The following is a 17985-nucleotide window of genomic DNA, read 5'->3' as shown; positions in this document are numbered from 1 at the left end:
AGAATTTATCCTATCCAATGTGTTTTTAATTATACTCCTTACATATAAGGTTTCTAATTGCTCATCTCATGAACCCCCTTTCTTTATTCGTTTCTCTCTGGTTTGTGTTTTATCATGTTTTGCTAATTTTTGTGGGTGATTCCTTCCCCCACCACTTATCTTTAATAATCCTGAATAAAATTATTTAAAAATCACTTCATCGGTTTACAGTCTTTTAATTTCAAATGCAATTGATTAAATCGGTCTTCCTATTACTAATTTTCAGAGTTGAATTTCAAAGCTTGCTTTCAGGCTCATCTTTCCTGAGATTCTCTCTCCCTTTCCACTTCTCCCTTCCTCTTCCTTTTTACCATCTCCACTAATCCTGCCACCCAGAACAAGCTCTAATAAGAACACAAGAGATATGCAACACTACAGAGCCAGCCAGGCACAGAAACAGCTCTTATCTAGGTCCTGCTCCAAAGCAAGCATTCATTCGGTCCTGCCTTCCCTCCCAGAGCAGCGTAATGAACTGATCGACTGTTGCCACGCTTTCTTCACACTGAGGGGGACCCATCAGCTCTGCTTTTAGATCGAGACCATGGCTTCCATTTCCTTGCCATCTAGAATTCCTAATCCTTGTGGGACCCCAGGTACTGGGCCTTCCAACTTTGCCTCCTTTGGCCACAATCCCCACAGACTGGCCTCTGTGAGCGCCTGTTACACAGGAATGGCTAGTGAGACAGATGTCTTCAAGGCATGAACTATCCATGATACCAAGTCCATTGGCAGACTTTGCCTAGATGCTCAGTTGGCGCCTCAAAGCTCTTCACAGCACTTTTTGCTGGACCACAGATTCCCACTCACACACGCCCTTTGTGCATAGTCTTCCTGAACCCTAAACCTTCTCTTCCACGTGCAGGTGCCCAACCCTGATGGCACCCACACGACTGGTGGGAAGTGACACTTGAGGAAAGGAGAGCTGCAAGTATGACTTTCATGGGTTTTATTGTTGTTTAGTTTTGATTTTCTTTTTGAGACAAGGTCTCTCAATACATCCCACTCTGGCCTGAAACTAGCCATGCCATCCAGGCTGTTCCTCCGTCCTCCTGGCGCCTCAATTGCCTGTGTTACAGTTGTGTGCCACCATGTCTAGATATGATTGTGTGTCTGCAGTTAGCACTCTGAGATAAAGATAAGAGAAGCAGTTCTTGTAAAGCGACTCCACCACCAGCGGCACAGGGATCTGCTGCCCTCCTCAGTGCAGAGCTCCACAGATTGTCGCTTCCATTTTACTGCCTTGCAGAATTTTGTTAATTGTTTTTTTACAGTGGCACAAATGCCGTTGACTAGGGACTTTGAGAAATCGGGAGCTGTTTCAAGAAGCAAGCAACGGTTCCCAGGACTGAGCAGGGCCTGGTACAGCTGTACCCCCAAAGCCGGCAACCTTCTGGCCTCTGCTGCCACCACCATGCCCTAAAGGAGGGCTAGAAAGAATGCTGAGGGGGCTAAAGCCAAGGTGAAGGATGGGTGGCTCGGGAGATCTGCAACAGTCTGTCTGCTGGACCCGTTCCCCCAAAGCCAGGGACCAAGCCTAAGAAGACACCTACAAAGAAGGGAGGGAAGGCATTTGATGCTGGAAGGATGGGAGCAATCCCACAGGCAATGGGGGAATGCCCAGACAGACCAGGCATGATGTGGAGGTTCTGGGGTCATCAAGTGAAATGGGCATTTCTGAGCTCTGTGTATTGCTGGTAGATGTACAGTTTGAAATACCATTTTTGGAGAGTTTTGTTAAGATGCGGGGTTTTATTTTACTTTTTAAATAATGTATTATTACTTTGTGTTCTCTGGTGTTTTGCCAGCCTGTATGTCTGTGTGAGAGTACCAGGTCTCCTATAACTGGAGTTACAGACAGTTGTGAGCTGCCACATGGGTGCTGGGAATTGAACCAGTGTCGTCTGGAAGAGCAGCCACTGCTCTTAACTACTGAACCATCTCTCCAGCTCCCCCCCCCCTTTGAGCTGTGCTGTTCTTAGCACACAGAGCACTTCATTGTGTAGAAAGAAGGAACACTTGTCACCTACAGAACATCTCCCAAGCTCCATTAATGTGGGGAAAACACCCTCCTAGCTAGGTTTCAAAGACTCTTCCTGGCTCCCAGAGGGATTCTCTGATGCTGACACATCTGGCCACCCTGGCACAAAACGGTGTAGAAAAACTGAAAAATTCATTTTTTTTTCTTCCCATTCTTTCCATTATCCACATAGACTCAATTCCCTTAAAACCAGAAATCTGTGGGGGCCTTATCTCTCGAGACCGGTCCTCAGTGCGGCAGGTGATGTGGATTCTGCAGGGATGTTGAACAGCGTTCTCCGTGTCGGTGACGTGGACTTCACAGTGACATCATGAGAGGTGATCACCGGGAAAGCAGGAGCTCCTCTTCTGAAAGACGGGTATTCAGGCCACTGACCCTGACACTCTCGTTTCCTCTCCCGTAAGTCAGGATCAGCTTGTGAAAATATGTTCATCGAGAGGCTTGTGTGAAATGCCAGCCCTAAACTGTTCTAAACTGCTCAGCACCCCACAGTGAAGGCTTCATTGGGTTCGACAGCAGACTTCAGATGTGGGTAGTCCATATAAAAAGAGAGTTTCTGCATTCTGTTCATGAATGCCTACCACATTCTGTCTGAAGTGCGCTGGCTGTTCACGCTAAGTATTTTTGGATAAAGCTGTGTATAGTTTGTTTTGGGAAGAAAAGCCTTTGGGATTGCATTCATTAGCTAATGATTCATTTAGACTTTTTTTTTTAAAAGCACATTTGTTGGTCTTAAAGTAGAAATCGGATCTTTATAAATGCTGTTGCCTCTGCGACTGTGGATTACATTCCTACATAGAGGGTTCAGGTTCACATACGGCCAAAATGAGGCTCAGGTCTTCCGAGTGCTGACCCCGAGTTCACAAGCCCACAGGAATGCCATCAAATGGCTCTTGGAGCAGATGATAAAAGTAGGGCACGATGGGTGGATTTATTTTTAATTAAAACTACAACATTTATTATTGTTATATTCCTGAGTGGCCTTTCCCAACATCAAATTAATAGCATGTATCCACGTCACAGATCTCACCCCACAGCTGCAAAGGACTTGAGGTCATCAGACAGGCAAAGAGCCTCAGGTTAAGTAGCAATAGACAGAAACCCTGGTGATCCTTGCCATTCTCATCCTTTTCCATCAAGACATTTAGTAAATAAGTAACAAAATATACTGACTTGCATTCAGTCTGCCTTCACTTCCCTTCTTCTGCACAAGCTGGCAGCCTGGAAATTCAGATGTCTATAGCTCTCACAAACAGTAACCCTATCCTTATTGTGCTCTCTACCTGTCTTCATAATTTAAGAACAGGCATAGAGCTAGTATTTCTGGAAAGCAAAGGGATAAGGTAATTAGACGGGTGATATGATAAAGCTAGCATAAAAAAAAAAAATTCCGAAAGAGCCAATTGAAACCAAATACATTGTTGCTAGGTTCAAATTGCCAGGTTCAAAGATAACTGGCTTGCATGCAGACTTTCAGTGTTTGTTTGTAATTTACAATTTATAGCTAACTGTGCTGACCTCTAAATATTTTTTAATTAATATTCCATCTTTCTACTAGAACAGGAACTTGAGCGGCCATTCTTAATATTGTACTCTATTTGGGCTGTCAGTAGTCATTTCCTGTGGTTAGAGATACAAATAGCCTCGTCCTTCCTCAGAGGGTCACGGTGGCCCTGCCACGAGTCTTCATTTGGATGGAGAAGCTGAGCAAGTGGCAAGACCTTGGAAACTGCGTTGAGGGAAGGCAAGGTTTTGTGAAAAGATGAAAGCAAAGACCCGTGGTAGCCATCACGGAGTGTTGCAAGATGGGGGTCCTGCTTCATTGTTCACAAGATGACACCACATGCCCTCAGCTGGGGACTCATAGACCCCTCCCTTAGGCCTCCCGAAGACAAAAAGTTAAAGGACTGTTGTGAGATGGTACCCATCGAGGCAGGTCAGCCTGGGTGGAGAGGGCGCGGCCTTGAGTGATGCAGTCACAGAAGACTGGAGAATGAGAAGGCTAAGTCCCCTTTCGTGCTGCTGTTCGGTCTGATTTTCCGCGGGTAAGCCTCCGGCCTTGTTACCTACCCGCCGCTGTGCCCCCTGGGAGCTTGTTAGAGATGGCAGAATCACAGACCCCATCACAGACTCCCTTAGACTTTATCAGGTTCTCAGTGGTTCCTGTACACAGAGAAGTTATGGGAAATATTGATTTAGGAGCGCTGACGTTGAGGAGCAGTAATACACCAGGGAAAGAAAGCGTTTGCCTCCCTACCTGATCTGTGCCCCGCCAGGCTGAGTGATGCTGTCAGAAGGTGGTAGGCCCCTGTAAAGTGGAGTTGTCGCTCTATAAGAGATGCAGAGGGCTCCCTAGCCCCTTCCTATTCTGTGAGGAAGACACAAGATGGCTTCTGTGGACCCGGAAAAATGTTCTCGCCAGACACAGAATCTGCCAGCACCTTGATCTTGGATCTTACCAGCTCCAAACCTGTGAGAAATAGGCTGGTGGTTCAGGAGGTGGCTGCTCTGTTTATTGCCCTTCCCTTTCCTTGTTCCCCACTGGAAAAAAAAAATTGAATATGGCAAGAAATAAGAGAGGGCTACGTAGCTCCAGGGGCAGCGGAGGCTCTCTGGATCCCTCCAGAGTTGCTGGGATGTTCAGCTTACAGCCAGGAAGAACTGCTGAAGCTGCCTGCAACTTCCGGCGCAGGCAATCTCTCACTTATCTTTCCATCTTTGACTATTTGGTTTTCAAATTTCCCCTTAAGTCGCTTTATCTCTACCCTACATCTTACTTGTCATGCTTCTTGCTGTAATTTTTCATTTTTGTAAGTTCCTATCAGATGCTTGAACGATTAAATTTTAATCGTTTTTGGACAAATTTGGACCAAATTTTTAAACTAACGTGCATCAAAACAACTTACATTTCCACATGTGGGAAATGAGTGTGTGCACCTGTGTGTGACGGTTAATTTTAATAAGTGACTATAGGATACAGAGCCTACACATACGTATGACCACACAAGATATCTTAAATTCACCTGACTGGAGGATCCCTATTGTTGAGTGAACGCAAATGAGGGACTCCAAAGATTTGGAATTTAAATCCTTCACACCCCAAATTCCCCTGCCTGAGCTACCTAGGTATCTGCAATGATCTGTTTGTTGTAAACTCCCAACACTGACATCTCTCTCTGACTCTCTCTGTCTGTGTGTGTGTCTCTCTCTCAATGCTTCTGAGAAGGGTAGGCATTAAGCCTTTATAGTGTGCTGCATCCTGCCTATTTGTTCATGAGAGATGCACCCAGATCATAAAGCTGTAGAGAGGACCCAAGGAGAGCCAAAGTTGGGAGGTAGAGAGTACATTCAACTACTTTTTGCTTTAGTTTAGCGGGGATTCTGTTTAGGATTAACCCTCCATAAACTCCCGCATTCCTCACAAAGTATTGAGAACCTGGGGAGAGAGGATGACTAGAGCATCAGGAATGAGGGTGACCACACCCAGGCCACAGATGGAACAGTAAAGTCAGTGCCACAGTCCTCGTGTGCAGACCCCCACGCAGAGAGAGACTCCCCGCCCCTCCCCACCCCCTCATGCTTCAGGCTTGGCCTTCAACATTGCCGTGACTGCTCATGGAAACTCAAAATCCATAGGAGATCCATATGTATGGATCTCCTATCCATACATACGGCTGTTTAGTGGGCCTGAGAAATGAGCCTTCCTGGTCAGGGTAGCTTGACTGTCTTAGGAAATGTCATGGGAGAGGAGGGCAGGGACAGCCTTGAGTTGGAAGAACCTCCGTAGTCTCCATTAACAGGACCATGCTGGGCTCAAGGTCACAGGTACGCCTGTAGGTCAGTGTATTGCTTTCCTTTTGCTGTGATAGCTTACCCTGACCAAAAGCCACCTAGGGGATAGAGGGTTTATTTTGGCTTGTATATATCTAGAAAAGTAGGTCAAGGCAGTGATGGCATGACAGCAAGAAGTAAAGTGAACACATTCATCCTCACCTTGGAAGCAGAGAGAACAAGAAATGGGCTCAGACTACGAAACTCCAAAGCCCATCTCCAGTGACGTACTTCTAGCAAGGCTCCACCTTCAAAAGGCTCCATAACCCTCCTCCCAATACCACCAACTTGGGACCAAGTGTTCAAATTCATGAAGCTGTGGAGGGCAATCTCATTCAAACAACAACAGCCTTCAACAGTCATCTAGGATCCCTGAGACACCACTTTCAAAGACCTCCAGAGGGTGCCCAGGAAAAAAAAATCTGTTTCAAGCCAATGCAATCCTCAAAATATTAAATGTACAGTTCAGTAATTTAAAGTATGAAGAAGAAAGTGTTTTTGTAATCATGGATCACTCTTACATGAACGTTGTCATTGATAGATGGACCACAGCTTCACAGCTGTGGAGTCTTAAGCAAAGGAATTCCTTCATGTGGCCAGGAGAGGGGAAAGGAGGCTTGGCCTTTGGAGGAGCCACCTAAGGTGACTGCATTTGGTCTGTCCTTCCAATCCTGAGTTTCTTGATGCCATAGTTACAAGCTTTGGGTGACGGTCATTTACTTCAAATGTAGTGAGAAAGAGAATGGATGGATGGATGGATGGATGGATGGATGGATGGATGGATGGGTAGATGGGTAGATGGATGGAAGGATGGGTAGATGGATGGATGGATGGATGGATGGATGGATGGATGAATGGATGGATCGATGGGTAGATGGGTGGGTGGATGGATGGATGAATGGGTGGGTGGATGGATGGATGAATGCATAGATGGATGGGTGGATGGATGGGTAGATGGGTGGATGGATGGGTAGATGGATGGGTAGATGGGTGGATGGATGGGTAGATGGGTGGATGGATGGAAGGATGGGTGGATGGATGGGTGGATGGATGGAAGGATGGGTGGATGGGTGGATGGGTGGATGAATGGAATAAGTGTAAAAGGGGTAACAACCTGGGGCAGGACACTGGTAATGCTGCTACCTGGCTCACTTAACACCCTATAGAGAAGACCCGATAAAGCTTTACTACTATTCAGGCTCTGACCTCATTCAGCCTACTCTCTCCACATCAGAATGTACTTAGGAAGTGAGAAAGTGCAATACACTCCATGCCAAAACCCACAATGTTCCAGGTTTCCCACCATTTCTTTGGACCATGTAAAGGCACTCTTGTCTAAAATTTCTAACTCTGGGATTGCAATCGGGCTGGGGTGGGAGGTCTAACCTGTCTTAGAAATAGCCTCCTCATGAGCTGAACATATTACAAAAACTACCAGCATAGCAACAGCTTCAATGGGTTCTTTGAAATTATAGCTAAAGCCACAGAGAGCATTTTCTATGAGAACCAACTTCCTCCAATTACTTTATTTCATTACACTCCATTTTAGTGTGTGTGGTACTTCGGATCAAGCCTAGAGCCTCCTTCTAGGCAAGCACCCTACCATAAAGCTGTATCCACAGTTCTTCCATGTCATTTCAGAGACAAGACTCCTTCTGAAACCCTTGAACACAGAAAGCTTCCCCCTTCCATATGGCCAGAGAACCAGTAATAAGCCAGTGTTTGCTTAGTGTAGTGCATTGTGACGATATGCATACAGAGACATTTTTACTGGAACTTTGTTCAGTTTCAAACATCTCTCTCGGTGGTTTATTTGTAGCTGCCAAACATTAGAAAGTAGAAAACACAACACTTGATTAGACAGATGTGAAAAATAGTCTCTCAATGCTGTTTTCCATTTCTGTTCCCCAGGTTGGTTGAAAAGGCATCTGGACTGCACAGTGTCTGTATGACGTGGGAACACACGGCATAGCTTTACACCAGCAGGGACTGAAATATCCCATCTTCAGGATGATTGCTAGATTTGAGAGTGAATCAGCAGGCTCCCTTCAGGTCTTTAATCCACTCTGGAGCTCCAAACAGCTACTCCCTCTGCCACCAGGTAAAGTGCAAAGTAGCAGCCTGATTCTGTTATGAACAGTTTCCTCCCTTAGTGAGAAGATAGACTCAATCTATCTGACTTTACACCCACTGATCTAATCATGAGGACTTGAAACTGATAACCAAGAAGGCGTCAGGGGTGGGAGGGGGTAGTGTACCCAGCATAATGGAGAAAATGGATGCTGGGAGAGATGGCAAGCAAGTCACAGTGAATCAGAAAAATAACAAAGGAAATTCTCAGTAATTATCAGAGAGGAAGAGATCAGATGTTTCCATAACAGCAGGCAAATCAGGGAAAGGAGATGAAATCAACTCAAGTTTCAATGAAAGGAAAAATTCAGCCTCCTAGATGAGCTCAAATAAAACTTGCAGCAGAATAAGGAAATGGAAGGCTGTGTTCTCTTAAACAAATTCTTAGCAAAAACTCCACCCAGTGAACATCAACAAACAGATTCTAAAGTTTACATGGTCCAAAGACTCAAAGGGTCCAACACAATAGTAAAGGTAAGAGAACAAAGTTAGAGGAATCATAGTACTGGATTTTGACAATTAAAAATCAAGACCAGGAGGGGCGTGGTCTATGGCTTAGTTGGCAAACACCTGTGCCCAAGCCACTGAGAACGACACCTGATCTCAACGCCTGGCATGCACACACACACATGCACACACAAGGGGGGACTGGGAAAATAAATCAAAATTGATCCATAGAACAGAATGGAGAAATAGAATCACACAAATTTAGCCAACAGGCCTCTGGCTAAGGTGGCATCCACACACCTATCTTGCCACCTAGAAAAGCTAACTAGAATGAATCACAGACTTCAATACCTGCGCAAATCTCTAAAACTCCAAGAAGACAACACAGAAGAAAACCTAGATGGCCTTGGATATAACACTGATGGTTTAGATGTGACCTAAAGCGAATCATTGAAATTAAAATTAATTACAATTAATAACAATTGTAAATTGTTATTAAAATTAATAACGATTAAAGACAATGTGAAGAGGATGATAGTGTCTGGGAGAAAATATCTGCAAGAAAAGAATTCTGTTTAAAGGACACAATCAAAATATAAAAAGAGCTCTAAACAGTAAGAAAGTAATTTAAAATGAGCAAAAGACCTGAATACATGTCACCACAGAATATACAGGTGAAAAATAAATATCAAAAGGTGTTCAATCAAAATTATTTAGTGGGCCAAGGTGCTGGCTCAGAGAATAGCAGCGTGCGTGTAAGCATAAGGACCTGAGTTCGACTCCCTAGAACCTAAGTAAAGAGTTCAGTGTGGCATGTTTGCAACCCCAGCCTTGTTGGGGGAGGGGCAGAGACTGGGGCTTGCTGGCTGCCAGTTCATCTCTAAGGTTAGTGAGAGGCCTCACCTCAGGGAATTAAGGTGAAGCCTGATAGAGCAGGGCGGCTGACATCTTTCCCTGGCCTCCACACAACACAGCAATGAGTACACATTGCGCATATGCTTGTAAACCGCCCACACTGCACACACACAAGCTCAAGCACGGAGACGCCCACTGCATGGCTCTTAGAGTGGCCAAACTCCAAAACACTAAACACGGCGCTGGGAAAGCTGCGGACTGACAGAAAATGCCAAGTTTATAAAGAGAGTTTGGCAGCTTCTTATACAATGGAGCGCACCCTCGGCCTAGGCTCCAGCAGTCACGTTCTCGAGCTGAAAACTTGCACCCTGCGAACCCTGCACACCGATGCTTGTAGCCGCTTCAGTCACAGCTAACGTACCCTCCTGTGTGTGATGAGACACGCTGCGGAATAGTCAGATAACGGAGCATTACTGGGCACTTAAAAATAAGCAAGCCGCCAAGCCCCGAACAGACAGGAAGGAAGCATAGCTGAGTGGCGCTAACTGAAAGAAGGCAATCGGCCGAGGCTGCACGCCGCTCGTGATTCCAACTCCGCAGCATTCTGCGGAGGGAACAGCAAAGTGAACAACGTTTTCCAGGAGGCAGGCTGGGGTTTTCAGCAGAGGGAAAGCACTGTATGAGACGGTAGTGACAAATACATCCTTTTCAGTTTTTCATTATTATTTTTACTGTGTGTAGGCATGATGTGTACCTCTAGTCATATGTCATGGCAAACATGTGGAATCTGAAAACAACTTTATGGAATCCATTCTCTCCTCGTACCTGTAAGCAGGTTCCAGGGATCAAACCTAGGTCATCGGGCTTACCCAGCAAGCACCTTTACCCACACAGCCATCTTGCCAGCCCTGACCCATCTTTCCACATGTGTTAAAACCCATAGAATGTTGAGCGCCAAGAGCAAACTGTGGTGTGAACTGTGGACTTTGGGCCATGGCAGGCCATGTGATCTGGTGACAGGGCATGTTGATCCAAGACATTATGCATACGTAGAGTATGTGGCAAATCTTTGCAGTTTCCGCTCAATTTTGTTATGAATTTAAAACTGCTCTAAAAATAATCCCTTTAAAGGAGCAAAAGTAGGCAGTATTGGAGAGACCGTAGCCCTGTAGGGAAATCATTCGGCCTGAAAAGAGGTGTGTAGTAGAGGTGCCTGGGTAATAAGGGAAGGTGCAGAAAGCCTCAGAGAAATCTTAACATCCCATGGAAGAAGCACCCCATTTCTCTAATGGGCATGGGGGCAAAATTGAGTTTGGTTTTTCTGATCACCCCAAAGCATCACTGGGCTAAGGGCAAAAGCTTGAAAGAAAATGTCCCTGTCCTGGGATATGTCCTCTAGGCGAGGACTCCTGAAGAGGATAAGAGTGAGAAATAGAGAGCGAGCACGAGCAAGCGGGCAAGCTTGCATGCACGCACTAACTTCTCTCTGTCCTTGACTGTGGTGTGATGGGACCAGCTGCCTCTGGCTCCTGTCAGTGGTGATGCACTGTAACCCGGAACTGTGAGCCAAAATAAAAGCTTTAGGCCCTAAGTTGCTTCCGGTTGGTGTGGTAGTTTGAACAGAAAGGACCCCCATACACACGTGTGTGGATGCTTGGCCCATAGGGAGTGGCACTATTAGGAGGTGTGGCCTTGTTGAAGGAGTGTGTCACTGAGGGGGCGGGTTTTGAGGTCTCAGATGCTCCAGCTAGGTCTAGGGTCTTCACTTCTGCTGTCTGTGGGTCAAGATGTAGAACTCTCAGCTCCTTCTCCAGCACCATGTCTGCCTGCTCACCATGCTTCCCACCATGACGATAACAGACCAAACCTCTGAACTGTAAGCCAGCCCCAATTAAATGTTTTCCTTTAGAAGAGCTGCTGTGGCCATGATGTCTGTTCATAGCGATAAAACCCTAAGACGGTCGAGGTATTTTATCATAGCAACAGAAATGAAATTAGGGCAGACACTAAGTTCAGAGAAGGAGCTGGAGACTTAGCTCAGTGGTTAAGAGCCCTTTCTGCTCTTACAGAGAACCTGAGTTCAGTTCCCAGTACCCACACTAGATGTCTGTAACCCCAGCTCGAGGCAGAGGCAGCCCCCCTGACTTCCACAGGCTCCTGCGCTCATCTGCACATACCCACACACATAATTAAAACCACAAATAAATCTAAACAAACAAGCAGACAAAAAGTTCAGAGAAGGGGCTGGAGAGATGGCTCAGAGGTTAAGAGCACTGGCTGCTCTTCCAATGGTTCTGAGTTCAATTCCAACAACCACATGGTGGCTCACAGTCATCTATAGTGAGATCTGGTGTCTTCTTCTGACATGCAGGCACACATGCAGGCAGAATATAAATAACAATAAGTAAATCTTTAAAAAAAAAAGTTCAGAGAAAATATAAGTGGAATTTTTATGACCAAAGATAATCGTTAAGAACATTCCAGCGGATCTCAAAGGAGTAAAACTTTAATATAGACACCTAATCTGTTCTGGGCCCTGATCCTAATTCTGGAGACTGGGCCAAGTTGGTTGCCAACTGCTCAGGGTAAATAGAGGCCACGTTGTTGTCCCACATTGTGACCCTAGAGCCCTCTTTCTGTCTACACACTCCCACGCTCCACCATTTGTCTCATTTCAGAGGAAACCAGTTGAACCCAAAGCATGGTAACGGATGGCTTTCAGCCCAGAATTTCAGAATGAGAGTAAACTGATTGGCCAAGGCACTGGGCTACTCTGTAAGATGTGGTGCTCAAATGGAAACTAGACAGTCACTAATAGTGGGGTGGCATTGTCTTGGTTGAAGATCTGGTGAGAGAGTGGCATGAAGATACAGTGTCTGCTTTTTTCTTCCTCTCACACAACCTTAAAATGCCTTCATAAAGACAAGAAGAGAGGTCTGAACAGCCAAGCATCTTAATCCCGTTTCTTATCAATTTGTGCAGAAGTTTGGTTTTCCTCGTCTCAATCCTGTATACTGGTCACCTAAGAGTGGATTTTCAGGAGGCTATGGTGTCCAGGCTTGCTTCCCCTGGCCCAAAGATTCTCATACAAGGCATATTTAGAGAGGTCGCAGGGCTGGAGAGATGGCTCAGCAGTTAGAAGCTCTTGCTGCTCTTCCAGAGGACTTGGGTTTAATTCTCAGCATCCACATCTGTAACCCCACTTTCTTAGGACCCAACACCCCCTTTTGATCTCCTTGGGCACTGCACATACATGCTCCCATAGCCTCCATGATGGCAAAACACTCATGCATATAAAATGAGATAATAAAAAATTTTTTGAAAGAAAGGTCAAAATTCAGCTGGGGAGATGGTCCAGTAAAGCACTTGTCATACAAGTGTGAGGACCTGAGTTAAAGTCACTGGAAGCCACATAGCACCAGATACCGTGGTGCACATCTGAAACTCCAGCTTTCCCTCAGAGGGATGAGAAGCAGAGACATCAGCCTCCAGACCCTCACTGGGCCAGCTAGTCTGGAGCACACAGTGGCAAACGAGCTCCTGAGTCAAACAGGGTGCAAAGCAAGAGCCAACACCCACATTGTTCTCTGACCTCCACGCATGTTGTGCCGTGTGCATTCCTGCTTTTTTTAAAAAGCGTTTAAAGGTCAAAATTTCTCTTTGTCACAACAGTTCGTTCGCCTGGCTTTGTTGGGACAAAACATGTCCAGACTTTTAACAGAGGGATTCAGTGTCCACAACCTGGCATTGGAGTGAGTGTGTACGCGAATACACACTCCAGTCATTGTCTGGAGTTTGCATAAGATTAACACAGAGATTGTTGAAGTGGGAGGGTTTGGAGAGGACAACTGTGCCTGTGGGTTGGAACCGTTTTCACACTGACCTCTTGGAAGACAGAGGCTTACCTCCACAGCAGAGCTTGAATATTGAGAGTAAAAAAATCTAAATTGACCTTAAACACAGCGTGCAAATGCCTTAAGTGGCCTTTTCAGATGCTTCATAGAAACAGCAAGTCCTGTGGACTGCTCTATATGCGGTGGCATCTGGTTTTTTATACTTCATCTCCTCCCTTCTTGGTGGGTGTTAAAATTGATCCATTAATCCTTTTTTTAATTTGTAGTGTGGAGATGAAGTCAGTTTCATCTGATTTCATTAGAACTTGACGACATCAGTTCTCTCCACCATGTGGGCCCTGAGATTCACCTTAGGTTTGCAGGCCTGTGACAAGCCCCTTAAATTGCTGAGCAATCTTGCTAGCTCTATAACTACTACTTTTCTGCCTCTAAGCCATCGCCCAGTCATATGGGAAACCTGTCATTCCAGTCAAATGAGAAACCTGTCATATGGCATCAAAAAAGCCTCCGGGAGGAAATCTACCTGCTGGATAAGCAGCACCTCAGAGACTTCGGATTCTTGTTAGTATGTTCCAGATGTTGAAGCTGGAACGGAGATGCCCCAGCTAAAAGAAATTTAATCCAACATCAACGGAATCTCATCCCTTCCATTTTATAAGAACTAACAGCATAGGAGCGTCAAAACAGACCTCTCTGAGGCTGGGATGGCTATTGGGGTCATGCTTGCTATGAATTCAATCCCCAGCATATGTGTAAAAATAAATAAATAAAATCAGGTTTGATAGCGTTTGCTTGAGGAGGTTAGAGGCAGGAGGATCCCCGGGCTCATTGGCCAGCCAGCCTAACCTAATTGGTGAGTCCAGGTCCCAGTGAGAGACCATCTTCAATAAGCCAAGTGGATGCCTCTGAAGCAGCATCCTCTGGCCTTTACATGCACGTGCGTCGGTACACACACGTGCCTTCCTATACATACGCACACACATACACATGCCTGCAGATACACATGCACACACACATATGCATGCACTCCAAATGAATACACACAAGGGCTCTCTAACCAACCACAACGAACAGCACTAGCTGAGCCTTGATAGGACTCTCCAGGTGGTTGCATTTCAGAACGCTAAGCACATTCAAAGAATCTCCAAAAAGCTCAGCCATACTGATGGTGAAGTTGTTTAGGGTTACAGGATTGGGTTCTTTCTCGCTACAGATTTAAAGACTAAAAGGCAGCCTCAGCACTCATTCGAGTTTTATTGAATGCCCACTTTGTACACACAGTCATGCAGAGACAACTTCCTCCAGTTTGGGAAGGAATCCAGACCTGGAAATCCAACTTTGTCTGGCAGAGCCAAAACTTTTGCATACCTCTGAGGGTGAGACGAGATCTCCTTTTCCCCCAGATGTAGTTCTGCATCGGGTGGGAGCCTAGGCCTTGTCGGGTACTCTCCCAGGAAGCACCAAACTGGAAGTGCACACTCCTCTGCCAGAAGGTCAGGGCTATGTCGGTTTCTGGCAGAAAGTCAGCCCCAATGGATGCAGACTGTGGTTGAGAAGGGGAGTCCTTCTTTCCCCGGAATAAATGACAAGTCTCAGATGGTCATGGTGGAAGGATGGTGTGAGAGTTTATTTTGTTAATCAGGAACTTTACAAGCCATGGGCAGTGGGATGGGTTTCAGGCGTGAATGTGTTTGTTCCACTGGGGCTAAGGGTGCCAGGGATACTTCATTTACACCCAGCAGCACAGTCCTATCATAAGAAGGAAGATGAAGTACTTAATTATCCTATGGGCCACAGGGTAGGGGGGTGGGAAGAACACCAGGTCCAGTTAGAGGTATGGATAAAGGTCATTGGTTGAAAGCTAAGGTACCATGACATCTCATTAGCATGGAGCGTATTTCCAGGATTTCTTATAGGGAACGGGTTGGTTGGGCCTGTAATCTCCCTGAGGGCCATGTGAAACTCCTTAGAGGATCTGGGGTTCCCCAGATCAGTCGGAGAGGAGGGAACCCAGGTGAGGAAAGGAGCCCATTTTTTAGCACCAAGCTCAGGGTAGTGCAGACTTTAACAGCAGGGTCCAACACTCAGATAAAAGAAAGGAAGGTGGTTGGTTCCCACCATAGGAGCCTCCCCGTTGGGAGGATTCAACTTTCCAATGAATATTCTTCCTGGTAGGAAAAGCCCTTCATGTGTTTGTCTTGGAGAAGTGCCTCTTTTCCCTGCCTGCTTGCCAGGGATCTGTCTAATTCCTAGGACCTCAATAATAAGAGCCCTTTCAAAGGCTCTTATCCAACTAGAGCCCCAAGAAGATGATAAAATCATCAGTTTTTGACCCAAATATTTTTAAATTCTATTTTTGGTAAGGAAAGAAAACTTGATTTTCTTCAACATTTTATTAAAGGTCACAGGAGAACAATATCTTTGAGAAGCGTTCTGTAAACATTTTTTCTTTAAATTGGCTGATTTTAACAGGATGAGGCCCATTATTGTTGCATAGCCTATTAAATAGAAAGGATGGAAAGGCAGGTGGCCCCCCAACAGAGCGCCCCATGCTGGCCCCTCAACAAGTCAGGCACCCCTGCAGGGAAAGGACTAGAGTGCTGTACGACATGGTACAGGCTCAGGCTGAAAGGGAAATGCCAAAGTAAGGCAGGCCAGGAAGAGGGAAAATCACGAGGACTGGAAGGAAAGGGGGTCCCTGTCCTTGGAATCTGGTTGAAGCCTCTTGATCACAAAGGCATCGAAGTATGACTGAGCTGTGCCTCTGGTTGCCAATCCTGCACCCAACTGGCAAAATGGCAGCACTTAGCCAGTGCATAGTAGGCACATGTCAAACCCTATGCTTCCAGAGCTCTGCTCTTCCTTATTCATGATGGCCTAGTCAATAGGTGCAGTTTGTAGCTTCCATCTGTAGCTGAGGGGAGTTAAGTAATTTGCCTAAAGCCATGAGACCTGCAGGCTCCAGCAAGCTTGAGAAGAGCTGGGATAACCTACCTGCTTCACAGTTGCCATTCCTGTAGGCTGGAGTGCTCTTCTGCAGGACTCATGTGCTTGTAGTAATGCCTTTCGGAAATCCCTCTTGCCTTCACTTAGGAGGCGTGTAGGCCCCTGGGCTCAGATAAGCACCAAAAGAACCAGGCCTGTTAAATTCACAGCACTGCCTTTTCAAAGGGAGAGACATATAACCTATTTTCCACCCAGAAGGCTGGGAGCAAACGAACGTGGTGAATAGCCTGGTGACCTCTGTGCCAGGAAGAGCCAGGCCACACTTGGCACTTCCCCTAAACCGGTATCTTGAGCCCATTTTCTCTATTACTCTATAGAACCTGTCTTTATGGAAGATGTCACTTTACAATGAGTTTCAAAGTGGTCACCTCGGGGTTGGGTTAATTATCATGAGGAAACTGCGCGAAAATAAACTACTCAAGGTCAGATTTTCAAAGTGTGAACGAGCTACTGAGACATGAACTGAACTGCCTGCTTGCCTCTCTCAGACAGACACTGCTGGCTGTGCTGTTTGCAGAGACCACCACACCTTCAAAGACTGAACTTTTGCCAGACCTTGCAACTAAGTTAATACTATGCCTTGAGAACATTTCAGGTTGTGTACTCAATCAGCTACCCTACTGTGTGCTGAGCCTGTTTCAATTTTAACCAGCCCTTGAGCATTATCTTGTTATGTAACCAACCTTACCATGCCCTGCACTACTCATGTAATCAGCTTTAACCTAAGTGCATAGCTTTAATTATGTATTTCTCCATGCCCCAGACCAAGAACGTACTTGTGTAGGTGTAAGTGTGGGTTGTGGTAATCATTTGCTGAAAGAAGCCAAGTTGAAAGCAACTTCAAACAACAAATGTACTTGCTGGAAGAAACGCTGGTACAGGTTGAGAAAGTGTGTGGTGGGGGTGTAATTCTAGGTCAGTTGGGGTCAGTAAGGTAAGTTCTTTCCTTATAAAACTCTGTTAAAGATTTCTGTGGAAAGTATTCTCATTTCTTTCCCATACCATGTTTTCTGTGCTGGTGAATAAGTACAGAGCTAAGCCCTTTATTAGGGACATGCAGGCAACAGGAGCAAACACAGAAGAGACTCACATGACACACAGACCACAGACCACAAACTGTACAGACAGACGGAAGATTGAGGGAGACAAGTGGAGAATTCAAATTTGGGCTCCATCTTAGTTCAAACTACTCTTTTTCTCATTCTTCAATGTAACATCAATTCAGCTTGCCTCGAGACCAGCTTCGCTATTCTCCATATAAGATAGAACCTTTATGTGTGTGTGTGTGTTCGTGCAGAGTATCTGTGTATATGTGTAGGTGTACATGCTCACCTGTATGTGTGCGAAAGCTAGAGGTGTTGGTGTTGTCCACCTTGCTCCATAAGCCTGCAGCTCACCAACAGGCTAGGCTGGGTCTCAGCGAGCCCCAAGGATGTTCCTGTCTCTGCCTCCCCAGTCCTGAGATTGTAAGCATGCCACATGGCTTTTTTTGCTGTGGGTTCTAGGGACCAAGCACAAGTCTACATGGTTTCACGGCAAGCACCGACCATTGGTTATTTCCCCGGGCCTTCCACTGCCCTGTGTGTTTGCCCCTCAGGCATAGCCATCATCCACCGTTTCTTCTTTTCTTTTTGGAGCCAGGGGTCTGTCACTGCTCTGATCTTTCCAAGTGGGCTAGGCTGTTTGATCAGTGAGCACCAAGGACACCTCTCCATCTCCCCTGTCCTAACAAGGGCATACATCCATATCTGGGCACTTATGGTACTTCAGGTACAAGGCACTTTA

Source organism: Psammomys obesus, unplaced genomic scaffold, assembly GCF_907164565.1.
Source record: "Psammomys obesus unplaced genomic scaffold, mPsaObe1.curated_primary_1811, whole genome shotgun sequence".
Classification (NCBI taxonomy): domain Eukaryota; kingdom Metazoa; phylum Chordata; class Mammalia; order Rodentia; family Muridae; genus Psammomys; species Psammomys obesus.
The sequence above is the reverse complement of the archived record's forward strand: the minus strand, read 5'-3'. Positions refer to the sequence as shown.